The sequence below is a fragment of the Cherax quadricarinatus genome, chromosome 23, assembly GCF_038502225.1.
Source record: "Cherax quadricarinatus isolate ZL_2023a chromosome 23, ASM3850222v1, whole genome shotgun sequence".
In the NCBI taxonomy this organism is placed as follows: Eukaryota; Metazoa; Arthropoda; class Malacostraca; order Decapoda; family Parastacidae; genus Cherax; species Cherax quadricarinatus.
In genome coordinates, this window is record NC_091314.1 from 35,586,588 (window position 1) to 35,604,584 (window position 17,997).

General features: G+C 45.0%; 1 long non-coding RNA gene across 1 annotated transcript in view; it reads right to left on the reverse strand.

Moving 5' to 3' along the window:
* Nucleotides 1-788: 788 nt before the first annotated feature.
* LOC138853144 (uncharacterized) overlaps nucleotides 789-17,997 on the reverse strand; it is a 308,174-nt gene continuing 290,965 nt past the window's right edge. The window contains exon 3 of the long non-coding RNA XR_011392367.1: nucleotides 789-1,111. This is a non-coding gene — a long non-coding RNA (uncharacterized lncRNA). The remainder of the gene's footprint in view (nucleotides 1,112-17,997) is intronic.

Below are 17,997 nucleotides of genomic sequence, written 5' to 3' on the forward strand. Positions count from 1 at the left end.
TGGCACAGCAATTGTTGACGGCACAGCAAGTGTTGATGGCACAGCAAGGGTTGATAGCACAGCAAGTGTTGATGGCACAGCAAGTGTTGATGGCACAGCAAGTGTTGATGACACAGCACGTGTTGATGGCACAGCAAGTGTTGATGACACAGCAAGTGTTGATGGCACAGCAAGTGTTGGTGGCACAGCAAGTGTTGATGGCACAGCAAGTGTTGACACAGCAAGTGTTGATGGCACAGCAAGTGTTGATGGCACAGCAAGTGTTGATGGCACAACAAGTGTTGATGACACAGCAAGTGTTGATGACACAGCAAGTGTTGATGACACAGCAAGTGTTGATGGCACAGCAAGTGTTCATGACACAACAAGTGTTGATGGCACAGCAAGTGTTGATGGCACAGCAAGTGTTGATGGCACAGCAAGTGTTGATGGCACATCAAGTGCTGAAAGTCAGTCTTAACACGGTCATCAGAGAACACTATATTTACAGAATTATATCTAATAAAGGAAGGAAGAGGACATTAATTCCCCCTTAAAATAAACTTGATGTATCTTAAGAAATGAACCGGAAATGAGACACGGAGGTGAGAAGACTGGCAGGTGACCATCTCAAAATTTGAAGACAAAAATACATTGTTAATACTGGTAACTTATAAGGAACAGAGCATGGGGAAAACAGTGCATGGGGAAAAACAGAGCATGGGGAAAAAACAATAACACATACTTTTAATGTTGTGAGTGGCGGCGCCGGTGACGGCGGCGGCGGCAGCGGCGGCAACATCTTGGAAGCCAAGGATGGCTAGAAGAAGGAAGCTGCCCGCCCATTGGCTGGCTGGGGCCGATGACGTCACCCCCGGCCAGCCAATCATAGCTCTGCCCGATGCCACTAAATTCCAAACACGAAAATTTCGAGACTTCCGTGTTCAACTTATCTTTCCACCATTAACATCTGTGATGTTTTGAAACTTCTCACTAAATCACTGTTTCCATATTAATTTTATAATAATTATTATTATTATAACTGAACCTACATAACATCCATGGCACAAGACTGGGCTTTCAGTGACGTCACACAGGTGGGCGCCCACTTAACATATCTCCGCCCACACATCTGAAAAAGAGGGGAAAATAACATTATAAGTTGGCCCACTGCAGGTGTTCCTACAGTCTTATGTTACCCAGTAATTTGCTGCCAGAGACATGGTAGTGCAAGGCTGTCATGTGTTTAGTCTAAGACACAAGTGTTCACAGCCTCAGACACAAGTGTTCCCAGCCTCAGACACAAGTGTTCCCAGCCTCAGACACAAGTGTTCCCAGCCTCAGACACAAGTGTTCCCAGCCTCAGACACAAGTGTTCCCAGCCTCAGACACAAGTGTTCCCAACCTCAGACACAAGTGTTCCCAGCCTCAGACACAAGTGTTCCCAGCCTCAGACACAAGTGTTCCCAGCCTCAGACACAAGTGTTCCCAGCCTCAGACACAAGTGTTCCCAACCTCAGACACAAGTGTTCCCAGCCTCAGACACAAGTGTTCCCAACCTCAGACACAAGTGTTCACAGCCTCAGACACAAGTGTTCCCAGCCTCAGACACAAGTGTTCCCAGCCTCAGACACAAGTGTTCCCAGCCTCAGACACAAGTGTTCCCAGCCTCAGACACAAGTGTTCCCAGCCTCAGATACAAGTGTTCCCAGCCTCAGATACTAGTGTTCCCAGCCTCAGATACAAGTGTTCCCAGCCTCAGATACAAGTGTTCCCAGCCTCAGACACAAGTGTTCCCAGCCTCAGACACAAGTGTTCCCAGCCTCAGACACAAGTGTTCCCAGCCTCAGATACAAGTGTTCCCAGCCTCAGATACTAGTGTTCCCAGCCTCAGATACAAGTGTTCCCAGCCTCAGACACAAGTGTTCCCAGCCTCAGATACAAGTGTTCCCAGCCTCAGATACTAGTGTTCCCAGCCTCAGATACAAGTGTTCCCAGCCTCAGATACAAGTGTTCCCAGCCTCAGATACAAGTGTTCCCAGCCTCAGCCACAAGTGTTCCCAGCCTCAAATACAAGTGTTCCCAGCCTCAGATACTAGTGTTCCCAGCCTCAGATACAAGTGTTCCCAGCCTCAGATACAAGTGTTCCCAGCCTCAGATACAAGTGTTCCCAGCCTCAGCCACAAGTGTTCCCAGCCTCAAATACAAGTGTTCCAAGCCTCAGACACAAGTGTTCCCAGCCTCAAATACAAGTGTTCCAAGCCTCAGACACAAGTGTTCCCAGCCTCAGACACATGTGCCCCACAGACACATTAAAACCATGTGTCAACACACTGGAATCTCCTTAACACGGTACAACAAGACGTGTACAACAATACTGCTACAGGACAGAGTACTGACAGATTTCAGGTTGGTTTAACTCCTGAAAAACAAGATTTATTTCATCCTTTCAGAAAGTGAGAGAGAAAAAAAAGCTTAACCTGGTGATGGGAACAACTAAAGCTTACCAAGCTCTAATTTCTCTGTCTCCTGTTGTCAAATATTAGAGTCAAAAACATCAGATGAAGGTTTAAAACACATAACTCAGAGCGTTAAGAGAGTTAAACTCTATAACCATGAACATCAAACATAACCATAAACACCATAAAAATATAAACAAACACAAACAATATAAACAAATATAATAAACATTACAAACATAAGCAAGTATAATAAACAATATAAACAAAATAAACAATATCAACGTAAATAACAGACAATATGAACAGTAGTATAAAAAGTTGAGACAAGAGACGGAGGCAGGACAACAAGAGACGGAGGCAGGACAACAAGAGACGGGGGCAGGACAACAAGAGACGGAGGCAGGACAACAAGAGACGGAGGCAGGACAACAAGAGACGGAGGCAGGACAACAAGAGACGGAGCCAGGGCAACAAGAGACGGAGGCAGGACAACAAGAGACGGAGGCAGGACAACAAGAGACGGAGCCAGGGCAACAAGAGACGGAGGCAGGGCAACAAGAGACGGAGGCAGGGCAACAAGAGACGGAGGCAGGGCAACAAGAGACGGAGGCAGGGCAACAAGAGACGGAGGCAGGGCAACAAGAGACGGAGGCAAAGCAACAAGAGACGGAGGCAAAGCAACAAGAGACGGAGGCAGGGCAACAAGAGACGGAGGCAGGGCAACAAGAGACGGAGGCAAAGCAACAAGAGACGGAGGCAAAGCAACAAGAGACGGAGGCAGGGCAACAAGAGACGGAGGCAGGGCAACAAGAGACGGAGGCAGGGCAACAAGAGACGGAGGCAAAGCAACAAGAGACGGAGGCAGGGCAACAAGAGACGGAGGCAACGCAACAAGAGACGGAGGCAAAGCAACAAGAGACGGAGGCAGGGCAACAAGAGACGGAGGCAAAGCAACAAGAGACGGAGGCAGGGCAACAAGAGACGGAGGCAAAGCAACAAGAGACGGAGGCAGGGCAACAAGAGACGGAGGCAGGGCAACAAGAGACGGAGGCAGGACAACAATAGACGGAGGCAAAGCAACAAGAGACGGAGGCAGGGCAACAAGAGACGGAGGCAAAGCAACAAGAGACGGAGGCAAAGCAACAAGAGACGGAGGCAGGGCAACAAGAGACGGAGGCAGGACAACAAGAGACGGAGGCAGGGCAACAAGAGACGGAGGCAGGGCAACAAGAGACGGAGGCAGGACAACAAGAGACGGAGGCAGGGCAACAAGAGACGGAGGCAGGGCAACAAGAGACGGAGGCAGGACAACAAGAGACGGAGGCAGGGTAACAAGAGACGGAGGCAGGACAACAAGAGACGGAGGCAGGACAACAAGAGACGGAGGCAGGGCAACAAGAGACGGAGGCAGGACAACAAGAGACGGAGGCAGGGCAACAAGAGACGGAGGCAGGGCAACAAGAGACGGAGGCAGGACAACAAGAGACGGAGGCAGGGCAACAAGAGACGGAGGCAGGACAACAAGAGACGGAGGCAGGGCAACAATAGACGGAGGCAGGGCAACAAGAGACGGAGGCAGGACAACAAGAGACGGAGGCAGGGCAACAAGAGACGGAGGCAGGGCAACAAGAGACGGAGGCAGGGCAACAAGAGACGGAGGCAGGGCAACAAGAGACGGAGGCAGGACAACAAGAGACGGAGGCAGGACAACAAGAGACGGAGGCAGGACAACAAGAGACGGAGGCAGGACAACAAGAGACGGAGGCAGGACAACAAGAGACGGAGGCAGGACAACAAGAGACGGAGGCAGGGCAACAAGAGACGGAGGCAGGACAACAAGAGACGGAGGCAGGGCAACAAGAGACGGAGGCAGGACAACAAGAGACGGAGGCAGGGCAACAAGAGACGGAGGCAGGACAACAAGAGACGGAGGCATGACAACAAGAGACAGAGGTAGGACAACAAGAGACGGAGGTAGGGCAACAAGAGACGGAGGCAGGGCAACAAGAGACGGAGGCAGGACAACAAGAGACGGAGGCATGACAACAAGAGACGGACGCAGGACAAGAGACGGTGGCAGGACAACAAGGGACGGAGGCAGGACAACAAGAGACGGAGGCAGGACAACAAGAGACGGAGGCAGGACAACAAGGGACGGAGGCAGGACAACAAGAGACGGAGGCAGGACAACAAGAGACGGAGGCAGGACAACAAGAGACGGAGGCAGGACAACAAGAGACGGAGGCAGGACAACAAGAGACGGAGGCAGGGCAACAAGAGATGGGGGCAGGACAACAAGAGATGGGGGAAGGACAACAAGAGATGGGGGCAGGACAAGAGACGGAGGCAGGACAAGAAGAGACAGAGGTAAGACAACATGAGACGGAGGCAGGACAAGAGACGGAGGCAGGACAACAAGAGACGGAGGCAGGACAAGAAGAGACAGAGGTAAGACAACATGAGACGGAGGCAGGACAAGAGACGGAGGCAGGACAACAAGAGACGGAGGCAGGACAAGAGATGGGGCAGGACAACAAGAGACGGAGGCATTACAATAAGAGAGGGGGGGCAGGGCAACAAGAGACGGAGGCAGGATAACAAGAGAGGGGGGCAGGACAAAAGACGGACAGGACAACAAGAGACGGAGGCAGGACAAGAAGAGACAGAGGTAGGACAACAAGAGACGGAGGCAGAACAACAAGAGACGGAGGCAGAACAACAAGAGACGGAGGCAGGTCAACAAGAGACGGAGGCAGGACAACAAGAAAGAGGGGCAGGACAACAAGAAAGGGGGGCAGGACAACAAGAGATGGAGGCAGGACAGCAAGAGACGGAGGCAGTACAACAAGAGACGGAGGCAGGACAACAAGAAACGGAGGCAGGACAACAAGAGACGGAGGCAGGTCAACAAGGGACGGAGGCAGGACAACAAGAGACGGAGGCAGGTCAACAAGGGACGGAGGCAGGACAACAAGAGTCGGAGGAAGAACAAGAAGAGACGGAGGCAGGGCAACAAGAGACGAAAGCAGGACAACAAGAGACGGAGGCAGGACAAGAAGAGACGGAGGCAGGGCAACAAGAGACGAAATCAGGACAACAAGAGACGGAGGCAGGACAAGAAGAGACGGAGGCAGGGCAACAAGAGACGAAAGCAGGACAACAAGAGACGGAGGCAGGACAAGAAGAGACGGAGGCAGGGCAACAAGAGACGAAAGCAGGACAACAAGAGACGGAGGCAGGACAACAAGAGATGGAGGCAGGACAATAAGAGACGGAGGCAGGACAAGAAGAGACGGAGGCAGGGCAACAAGAGACGAAAGCAGGACAACAAGAGACGGAGGCAGGACAACAAGAGATGGAGGCAGGACAATAAGAGACGGAGGCAAGACAAGAGACTGAGGAAGGGCAAAAAGAGACGGAGGCAGGAAAACAAGAGACGGAGGCAGGATAACAAGAGACGGAGGCAGGACAAGAGACGGAGGCAGGGCAACAAGAGAAGGAGGCATGACAACAAGAGACGGGGCAGGAGAACAACGGAAAACCGAAGCTGGTCAACAAGATACGGATGCAGGACAAGAAGAGACGGAGGCAGGACAAGAAGAGACGGAGGCAGGACAAAAACAGAAGATGGAAGCAGGACAGACACTTCGCTAACACAGAAACTTCAGGAAGAGTCCTTTCCAGACTGTGAACGTCATATTGGTGGCGCTCACAGATACCTCGCACCTTCCCCAGGAAAACCAACATCTCCAGGACGCGATTCATCGAAGACTTAAGAAAGAGAATCAGAAACATTCAGTACATCAGAACACTCAGCCAGAAACATCCAGTACATCACAACACTCAGCCAGAAACATCCAGTACATCAGAACACTCAGCCAGAAACATCCAGTACATCAGAACACTCAACGAGAAACATCCAGTACATCAGAACACTCAACGAGAAACATCCAGTACATCACAACACTCAACGAGAAACATCCAGTACATCACAACACTCAACGAGAAACATCCAGTACATCACAACACTCAACGAGAAACATCCAGTACATCACAACACTCAACGAGAAACATCCAGTACATCAGAACACTCAACGAGAAACATCCAGTACATCACAACACTCAACGAGAAACATCCAGTACATCACAACACTCAACGAGAAACATCCAGTACATCACAACACTCAACGAGAAACATCCAGTACATCAGAACACTCAACGAGAAACATCCAGTACATCACAACACTCAACGAGAAACATCCAGTACATCACAACACTCAACGAGAAACATCCAGTACATCACAACACTCAGCCAGAAACATCCAGTACAACACAACACTCAGCCAGAAACATCCAGTACATCACAACACTCAGCCAGAAACATCCAGTACATCACAACACTCAGCTAGAAACGTCCAGTACATCACAACACTGAACCAGAAACATCCAGTACATCACAACACTTAGCCAGAAACATCCAGTACAACACAACACTCAGCCAGAAACATCCAGTACAACACAACACTCAGCCAGAAACATCCAGTACATCACAACACTTAGCCAGAAACATCCAGTACATCACAACACTCAGCCAGAAACATCCAGTACATCACAACACACAACCAGAAGCATCCAGTACATCACAACACTCAGCCAGAAACATCCAGTACATCACAACACTCAGCCAGAAACATCCAGTACATCACAACACTCAGCCAGAAACATCCAGTACATCACAACACTCAGCCAGAAATATCCAGTACATCACAACACTCAGCCATAAACATCGAGTACATCACAACACTCAACGAGAAACATCCAGTACATCACAACACTCAACGAGAAACATCCAGTACATCACAACACTCATCGAGAAACATCGAGTACATCACAACACTCCACGAGACACATCCAGTACATCACAACACTCAACGAGAAACATCCAGTACATCACAACACTCAACGAGAAACATCCAGTACATCACAACACTCAACGAGAAACATCCAGTACATCACAACACTCAACGAGAAACATCCAGTACATCACAACACTCAACGAGAAACATCCAGTACATCACAACACTCAGCCAGAAACATCCAGTACATCACAACACTCAACGAGAAACATCCAGTACATCACAACACTCAACGAGAAACATCCAGTACATCACAACACTCAACGAGAAACATCCAGTACATCACAACACTCAACGAGAAACATCCAGTACATCACAACACTCAACGAGAAACATCCAGTACATCACAACACTCAACGAGAAACATCCAGTACATCACAACACTCAACCAGAAACATTCAGTACATCACAACACTCAGCCAGAAACATCCAGTACATCACAACACTCAGCCAGAAACATCCAGTACATCACAACACTCAGCCAGAAATATCCAGTACATCACAACACTCAACCAGAAACATCCAGTACATCACAACACTCAGCCAGAAACATCCAGTACATCACAACACTCAGCCAGAAACATCCAGTACATCACAACACTCAGCCAGAAACATCCAGTACATCACAACAATCAGCCAGAAACATCCAGTACATAACAACACTCAGCCAGAAACATCCAGTACATCAGAACACTCAACGAGAAACATATAGTACATCACAACACTCAACGAGAAACATCCAGTACATCACAACACTCAACGAGAAACATATAGTACATCACAACACTCAACGAGAAACATCCAGTACATCAGAACACTCAACGAGAAACATCCAGTACATCACAACACTCAACGAGAAACATCCAGTACATCACAACACCCAACGAGAAACATATAGTACATCACAACACTCAGCCAGAAACATCCAGTACATCAGAACACTCAACGAGAAACATATAGTACATCACAACACTCAACGAGAAACATCCAGTACATCAGAACACTCAACGAGAAACATCCAGTAGATCACAACACTCAACGAGAAACATCCAGTACATCACAACACTCAACGAGAAACATCCAGTACATCACAACACTCAGCCAGAAACATCCAGTACATCACAACACTCAACGAGAAACTTCCAGTACATCACAACACTCAACGAGAAACATCCAGTACAACACAACACTCAGCCAGAAACATCCAGTACATCACAACACTCAACGAGAAACATCCAGTACATCACAACACTCAGCCAGAAACATCCAGTACAACACAACACTCAGCCAGAAACATCCAGTACATCACAACACTCAGCCAGAAACATCCAGTACATCACAACACTCAGCTAGAAACGTCCAGTACATCACAACACTGAACCAGAAACATCCAGTACATCACAACACTTAGCCAGAAACATCCAGTACAACACAACACTCAGCCAGAAACATCCAGTACATCACAACACTCAGCCAGAAACATCCAGTACATCACAACACTCAGCCAGAAACATCCAGTACATCACAACACTCAACCAGAAACATCCAGTACATCACAACACTCAGCCAGAAACATCCAGTACATCACAACACTCAGCCAGAAACATCCAGTACATCACAACACTCAGCCAGAAACATCCAGTACATCACAACACTCAGCCAGAAATATCCAGTACATCACAACACTCAGCCAGAAACATCGAGTACATCACAACACTCAACCAGAAACATCCAGTACATCACAACACTCAGCCAGAAACATCCAGTACATCACAACACTCAGCCAGAAACATCCAGTACATCACAACACTCAACCAGAAACATCCAGTACATCACAACACTCAGCCAGAAACATCCAGTACATCACAACACTCAGCCAGAAACATCCAGTACATCACAACACTCAGCCAGAAACATCCAGTACATCACAACACTCAGCCAGAAACATCCAGTACATCACAACACTCAACCAGAAACATCCAGTACATCACAACACTCAGCCAGAAACATTCAGTACATCACAACACTCAGCCAGAAACATCCAGTACATCACAACACTCAGCCAGAAACATCCAGTACATCACAACACTCAGCCAGAAACATCCAGTACATCACAACACTCAACCAGAAACGTCCAGTACATCACAACACTCAAACAGAAACATCCAGTACATCACAACACTCAACCAGAAACATCCAGTACATCACAACACTCAACCAGAAACGTCCAGTACATCACAACACTCAACCAGAAACATCTAGTACATCACAACACTCAACCAGAAACGTCCAGTACATCACAACACTCAACCAGAAACATCCAGTACATCACAACACTCAACCAGAAACATCCAGTACATCACAACACTCAACCAGAAACATCCAGTACATCACAGTACTAAGAGTAGGCTAGTTAGGATAGTATTGTATGGATGAGGAGAAACAAATGGTTGCTAATGTTATGAACGCCAAAAATTCGGGTCTAAGCTAAACAGAGCTAATAGTGGCAGGAAAATTTGAGTGGGGAGGAATAAATTGGTACAAATCAGAAGAAACTGAAAGAACTAGAGCTAAATGAGCAGTTGTAATATTATTATGTATGTTAAACTATGGATAGGATGTGAAAAGTCGGTTAAATTAAGTGTTTATGAAGCTGGGAAAGAAACACAGAGAAATATATATATATATATATATATATATATATATATTTATGTACATTTTTATTTATATATATATTTATTTATATGTATATGTATTTATATGTATATATTTATTTATTTATTTTCATTTTTATCACAATGGCCGATTCCCACCAAGGCAGGGTGGCCCAAAAAAGAAAAACTTTCACCATCATTCACTCCATCACTGTCTTGCCAGAAGGGTGCTTTACACTACAGTTTTTAAACTGCAACATTAACGCCCCTCCTTCAGAGTGCAGGCACTGTACTTCCCATCTCCAGGACTCAAGTCCGGCCTGCCGGTTTCCCTGAATCCCTTCATAAATGTTACTTTGCTCACACTCCAACAGCACGTCAAGTATTAAAAACCATTTGTCTCCATTCACTCCTATGAAACACGCTCACGCATGCCTGCTGGAAGTCCAAGCCCCTCGCACACAAAACCTCCTTTACCCCCTCTCTCCAACCCTTCCTAGGCCGACCCCTACCCCGCCTTCCTTCCACTACAGACTGATACACTCTTGAAGTCATTCTGTTTCGCTCCATTCTCTCTACATGTCCGAACCACCTCAACAACCCTTCCTCAGCCCTCTGGACAACAGTTTTGGTAATCCCGCACCTCCTCCTAACTTCCAAACTACGAATTCTCTGCATTATATTCACACCACACATTGCCCTCAGACATGACATCTCCACTGCCTCCAGCCTTCTCCTCGCTGCAACATTCATCACCCATGCTTCACACCCATATAAGAGCCTTGGTAAAACTATACTCTCATACATTCCCCTCTTTGCCTCCAAGGACAAAGTTCTTTGTCTCCACAGACTCCTAAGTGCACCACTCACTCTTTTTCCCTCATCAATTCTATGATTCACCTCATCTTTCATAGACCCATCCGCTGACACGTCCACTCCCAAATATCTGAATACGTTCACCTCCTCCATACTCTCTCCCTCCAATCTGATATTCAATCTTTCATCTCCTAATCTTTTTGTTATCCTCATAACCTTACTCTTTCCTGTATTCACCTTTAATTTTCTTCTTTTGCACACCCTACCAAATTCATCAACCAATCTCTGCAGCTTCTCTTCAGAATCTCCGAAGAGCACAGTGTCATCAGCAAAGAGCAGCTGTGACAACTCCCACTTTGTGTGTGATTCTTTATCTTTTAACTCCACGCCTCTTGCCAAGACCCTCGCATTTACTTCTCTTACAACCCCATCTATAAATATATTAAACAACCACGGTGACATCACACATCCTTGTCAAAGGCCTACTTTTACTGGGAAAAAATTTCCCTCTTTCCTACATACTCTAACTTGAGCCTCACTATCCTCGTAAAAACTCTTCACTGCTTTCAGTAACCTACCTCCTACACCATACACTTGCAACATCTGCCACATTGCCCCCCTATCCACCCTGTCATACGCCTTTTCCAAATCCATAAATGCCACAAAGACCTCTTTAGCCTTATCTAAATACTGTTCACTTATATGTTTCACTGTAAACACCTGGTCCACACACCCCCTACCTTTCCTAAAGCCTCCTTGTTCATCTGCTATCCTATTCTCCGTCTTCCTCTTAATTCTTTCAATTATAACTCTACCATACACTTTACCAGGTACACTCAACAGACTTATCCCCCTATAATTTTTGCACTCTCTTTTATCCCCTTTGCCTTTATACAAAGGAACTATGCATGCTCTCTGCCAATCCCTAGGTACCTTACCCTCTTCCATACATTTATTAAATAATTGCACCAACCACTCCAAAACTATATCCCCACCTGCTTTTAACATTTCTATCTTTATCCCATCAATCCCGGCTGCCTTACCCCCTTTAATTTTACCTACTGCCTCACGAACTTCCCCCACACTTACAACTGGCTCTTCCTCACTCCTACAAGATGTTATTCCTCCTTGCCCTATACACGAAATCACAGCTTCCCTATCTTCATCAACATTTAACAATTCCTCAAAATATTCCCTCCATCTTCCCAATACCTCTAACTCTCCATTTAATAACTCTCCTCTCCTATTTTTAACTGACGAATCCATTTGTTCTCTAGGCTTCCTTAACTTGTTAATCTCACTCCAAAACTTTTTCTTATTTTCAACAAAATTTGTTGATAACATCTCACCCACTCTCTCATTTGCTCTCTTTTTACATTGCTTCACCACTCTCTTAACCTCTCTCTTTTTCTCCATATACTCTTCCCTCCTTGCATCACTTCTACTTTGTAGAAACTTCTCATATGCTAACTTTTTCTCCCTTACTACTCTCTTTACATCATCATTCCACCAATCGCTCCTCTTCCCTCCTGCACCCACTTTCCTGTAACCACAAACTTCTGCTGAACACTCTAACACTACATTTTTAAACCTACTCCATTCCTCTTCGACCCCATTGCCTATGCTCTCATTAGCCCATCTATCCTCCAATAGCTGTTTATATCTTACCCTAACTGCCTCCTCTTTTAGTTTATAAACCTTCACCTCTCTCTTCCCTGATGATTCTATTCTCCTTGTATCCCATCTACCTTTTACTCTCAGTGTAGCTACAACTATAAAGTGATCTGATATATCTGTGGCCCCTCTATAAACATGTACATCCTGAAGTCTACTCAACAGTCTTTTATCTACCAATACATAATCCAACAAACTACTGTCATTTCGCCCTACATCATATCGTGTATACTTATTTATCCTCTTTTTCTTAAAATATGTATTACCTATAACTAAACCCCTTTCTATACAAAGTTCAATCAAAGGGCTCCCATTATCATTTACACCTGGCACCCCAAACTTACCTACCACACCCTCTCTAAAAGTTTCTCCTACTTTAGCATTCAGGTCCCCTACCACAATTACTCTCTCACTTGGTTCAAAGGCTCCTATACATTCACTTAACATCTTCCAAAATCTCTCTCTCTCCTCTGCATTCCTCTCTTCTCCAGGTGCATACACGCTTATTATGACCCACTTCTCGCATCCAACCTTTACTTTAATCCACATAATTCTCGAATTTACACATTCATATTCTCTTTTCTCCTTCCATAACTTATCATTTAACATTACTGCTACCCCTTCCTTTGCTCTAACTCTCTCAGATACTCCAGATTTAATCCCATTTATTTCCCCCCACTGAAACTCTCCGACCCCCTTCAGCTTTGTTTCGCTTAGAGCCAGGACATCCAACTTCTTTTCATTCATAACATCAGCAATCATCTGTTTCTTGTCATCCGCACTACATCCACGCACATTTAAACAACCCAGTTTTATAAAGTTTTTCTTCTTCTCTTTTTTAGTAAATGTATACAGGAGAAGGAGTTACTAGCCCATTGCTCCCGGCATTTTAGTCGCCTCATACGACACGCATGGCTTACGGAGGAAAGATTCTTTTCCACTTCCCCATGGACAATAGAAGAAATAAAAAGAACAAGAGCTATTTAGAAAAAGGAGAAAAACCTAGATGTATGTATATATATACATGCATGTGCGTGTCTGTGAAGTGTGACCAAAGTGTAAGTAGGAGTAGCAAGATATCCCTGTTATCTAGCGTGTTTATGAGACAGAAAAAGAAAAACCAGCAATCCTACCATCATGCAAAACAGTTACAGGTTTTTGTTTCACAGTCATCTGGCAGGACGGTAGTACTTCCCTGGGTGGTTGCTGTCTACCAACCTACTACCTATATATATATATATATATATATATATATATATATATATATATATATATATATATATATATATATATATATATATATACGAGAGAGAGAGAGAGAGAGAGAGAGAGAGAGTGAGAGAGAGAGAGAGAGAGAGAGAGAGAGAGAGAGAGAGAGAGAGAGAGAGAGAAAGAGAGAGACAGACAGACAGACAGACAGACAGACAGACAGACAGAAGCGGACGAACAAACCGACAGACATATTTTGGGAGGTGTTAAGTGAATGTTTAACGAGGTTTTATCCACATGAGAAAATTGCTTTGTAGAGGACTTAAATGCTAAAATGTCAGAGACTGTTGTAGAGGGAGTAGGGCAAAAGACAGCAGTGACAGCTCACCACCTTGTACCTGATTCACTATCTTTCAGTCCCACCTTAGCGTTCACTTCTCTTACAACCTCATCTATAAATATATTCAACAGCAATTGTGATATCACTCATCCCTGCCTAAGAACTACTTATACTGGAGTAGGTAAGTTTGGAGTGTCAAGAGTAAATGAGAATGAGGGGCCTCTAATTAAGCCATGAGAAAGAAATCTGGCAACAGGTAATATGTATTTTGAGAAAACAGGGTAACTAAGTGCAAAGACACGATATAGTTTATTGAACAATGTCTTAGTAAATTAAAGGACGATGGGTAGACTTCTGAGGGTGATGTTTTAAGATGGATGATAGATATATCTGAACATTATTTAGTGGTAAACTCCAGTGGAAGCCACAGTGAGAGTAAGAGGTAGATGGGGTACACAGAGAATGTCGTCATTGGGTAAAGGAAATGACAATTTGGATAAGTTATAAGCAAGTATTGGGAGAAAGGTGGACTAGAGAGAGAACAGGAAATACTGAAGGGATGGAAGAGATATAGCGTAAACTGAAGGATACAATGTTAGTGCTTAGAGAAGCTAGTGGCGACACTATGAGATAAAGAGAAAAGTATGGGAGAGAAAAATAGCATATTGGAGGAAGAGGCAGAGGTATAGCATCTTGTAGGAGTGAGGAAGAGGCAGAGGTATAGCATCTTGTAGGAGTGAGGAAGAGGCAGATGTATAGCATCTTGTAGGAGTGAGGAAGAGCCAGAGGTATAGCATCTTGTAGGAGTGAGGAAGAGGCAGAGGTATAGCATCTTGTAGGAGTGAGGAAGAGACAGATGTATAGCATCTTGTAAGAGTGAGGAAGAGGCAGAGGTATAGCATCTTGTAGGAGTGAGGAAGAGGCAGAGGTATAGCATCTTGTAGGAGTGAGGAAGAGGCAGAGGTATAGCATCTTGTAGGAGTGAGGAAGAGGCAGAGGTATAGCATCTTGTAGGAGTGAGGAAGAGGCAGAGGTATAGCATCTTGTAGGAGTGAGGAAGAGGCAGATGTATAGCATCTTGTAGGAGTGAGGAAGAGCCAGAGGTATAGCATCTTGTAGGAGTGAGGAAGAGACAGATGTATAGCATCTTGTAAGAGTGAGGAAGAGCAAGAGGTATAGCATCTTGTAGGAGTGAGGAAGAGGCAGATGTATAGCATCTTGTAGGAATGAGGAAGAGCCAGAGGTATAGCATCTTGTAGGAGTGAGGAAGAGCCAGAGGTATAGCATCTTGTAGGAGTGAGGAAGAGCCAGAGGTATAGCATCTTGTAGGAGTGAGGAAGAGCCAGAGGTATAGCATCTTGTAGGAGTGAGGAAGAGCCAGAGGTATAGCATCTTGTAGGAGTGAGGAAGAGGCAGATGTATAGCATCTTGTAGGAGTGAGGAAGAGCTAGATGTGAGTGTGTGGAGGTGCGTGAGTCAGTTAGTAGAGGGAATCAAGTCAGAAATGTTAAAGGTGGCGGAAATGTTGCTATGGAATGGAGTGCACTTGTTCAACATATACATGAGAGGGGGAAGGTACATAGGGACTGACAGACAACATGCATAGTTCCTTTGTTGAAAGCCAAAGAGGATAAACGAAACTGTAAGAATTATAGGGGAATAAGCCTGTTGAGTAAACCAGAAAAAGTTCATGAACAGCAGTATTGCAATAAAGGAAATCTTGGGAAGGACTGGGAATGTGTAGACAAAGTGTTTACACTGAATCACCTAAGTAAATAATATTTAAATTAAGGAAAGGAACTTCTTGTTACATATATAGATTTATGACAGGCATATGATAGGTGGATGGGGAAGCAATGTGGCAGATATTGCAAACGTTTGGATAGGTAGTAGGTTACTTAAAGAATAGCGAAGCTTAGGTTACTGTATGTAGAAGAGAGGTGTTATTGTTCCATTAAAAGTAGATAGAGATGTGTTGTTTAACATATTTATAGACAGTTTTAAACAAGGTGAATGCTAGGGTGTTGGGGAGATGTGTGGGGTGGAAATTAACATATTTTTTATGCATCCATACCCATGGTGTGGGTGGTAGTCACACCATACCCATGATGTGGGTGGTAGTCACCCCATACCCGTGATGTGGGTGGTAGTCACCCCATACCCGTGATGTGGGTGGTAGTCACTCCTAACCCGTGATGTGGGTGGTAGTCACTCCTAACCCGTGATGTGGGTGGTAGTCACTCCTAACCCGTGATGTGGGTGGTAGTCACTCCATACCCATGATGTGGATGGTAGTCACACCATACCCATGATGTGGGTGGTAGTCATACCATACCCATGATGTGGGTGGTAGTCACACCATACCCTTGATGTGGGTGGTAGTCACACCATACCCATGATGTGGGTGGTAGTCAAACCATACCCATGATGGGAGTGGTAGTCACACCATACCCATGATGTGGGTGGTAGTCACACCATACCCATGATGTGGGTGGGAGTCACACCATACCCATGATGTGGGTGGAAGTCACCCCATACCCATGATGTGGGTGGTAGTCACACCATACCCATGGTGTGGGTGGTAGCCACACCATACCAATGACGTGGGTGGTAGTCACACCATACCCATGATGTGGGTGGTAGTCACAACATACCCATGGTATGGGCGGTAGTCACTCAATACCCATGGTGTGGGTGGTAGTCACACCATACCCATGGTGTAGGTGGTAGTCACACAATACCCATGGTGTGGGTGGTAGTCACACAATACCCATGGTGTGGGTGGTAGTCACACAATACCCATGGTGTGGGTGGTAGTCACACAATACCCATGGTGTGGGTGGTAGTCCAAAGATTACAGAGGTACATCATGACTCAAAGTTTTGATTGCTATACTAGTTACAGTCGTAATGAACTATTTAAATATTTATATCTGGTTACAACTAAAATATGTTATATATAAAACATATTTAGTCACAAAAATATTACAGTGTAGCTTATATATGGGTTTGAATTATTTATATTACTTTGTTTTAGCAAGGGATGTCTGAATTTAAATTTAAGTGGTTAAACGAGATCTACTCTAGGCAAGGTCAGGACTGGTTGGTAATATGCCAAGTGGATAAAAACACTCGTAGCGCAGCCGGGTGGTAGTGACATCCAAGACTCTGTTGATCTTGTTGATGGATATACAATAGATATGTGGCTCCTGCAAGATAGAATGATGATAAGCGAACTGACGTGTGTCAGTCTCAAGCCGATGTTGTTCAGTTGAATTACTTTTTGTATTGTTGTCCTCAAACTACTGACAGCACAACATTGTAACACACTCTCTCCTTTGCTGATTCATCAGTTCTAACATGCAGCTGAAGATCAATGTGAGATGGAATTTGCAGATATACTCTGACTCCACTGTCTACAGTCCAATCACACCTGTGTCTGGTTTCTGACACAAGTTTGCCATAATTGATTCTCTTAGTTAAGAGAATTTGTGGATTATTGAGAATCAGTTACAATTAAAGTGTCAACCTTAGATACATGGACGCAGTTGAGTGCGAGGATTATAGCAAACAGTTTAGTTTGAAGGGTAGAAGCCCAGTTATTGATGGGTGCTCGAATTTCTATATGAAAGCCATCCCTCTGTATGACATCAACGACACTACACCTGCACCAGTAGATTGCTGAACAGAGTCACCAACAAACAATTTGTAGACAAGTTTGCTGTGTGACTAAATCATCAGTACAGCTTAAAGAATCATGTTTGACTTGAAGGCAAAGCTCTAGCTGTAATTTAATTTTTTTGAGGAAAATGAGGGATAGTTGTTTGAAATGAGGTAATTTCCCATGGTGCAGCAAAGTGTCAATGTTGTTTTACTTGATATATATAATGTATCTGATTTATTTGGAGATCATTTTTAGTTTATATGATCCATCTGAGTGCTCACCAG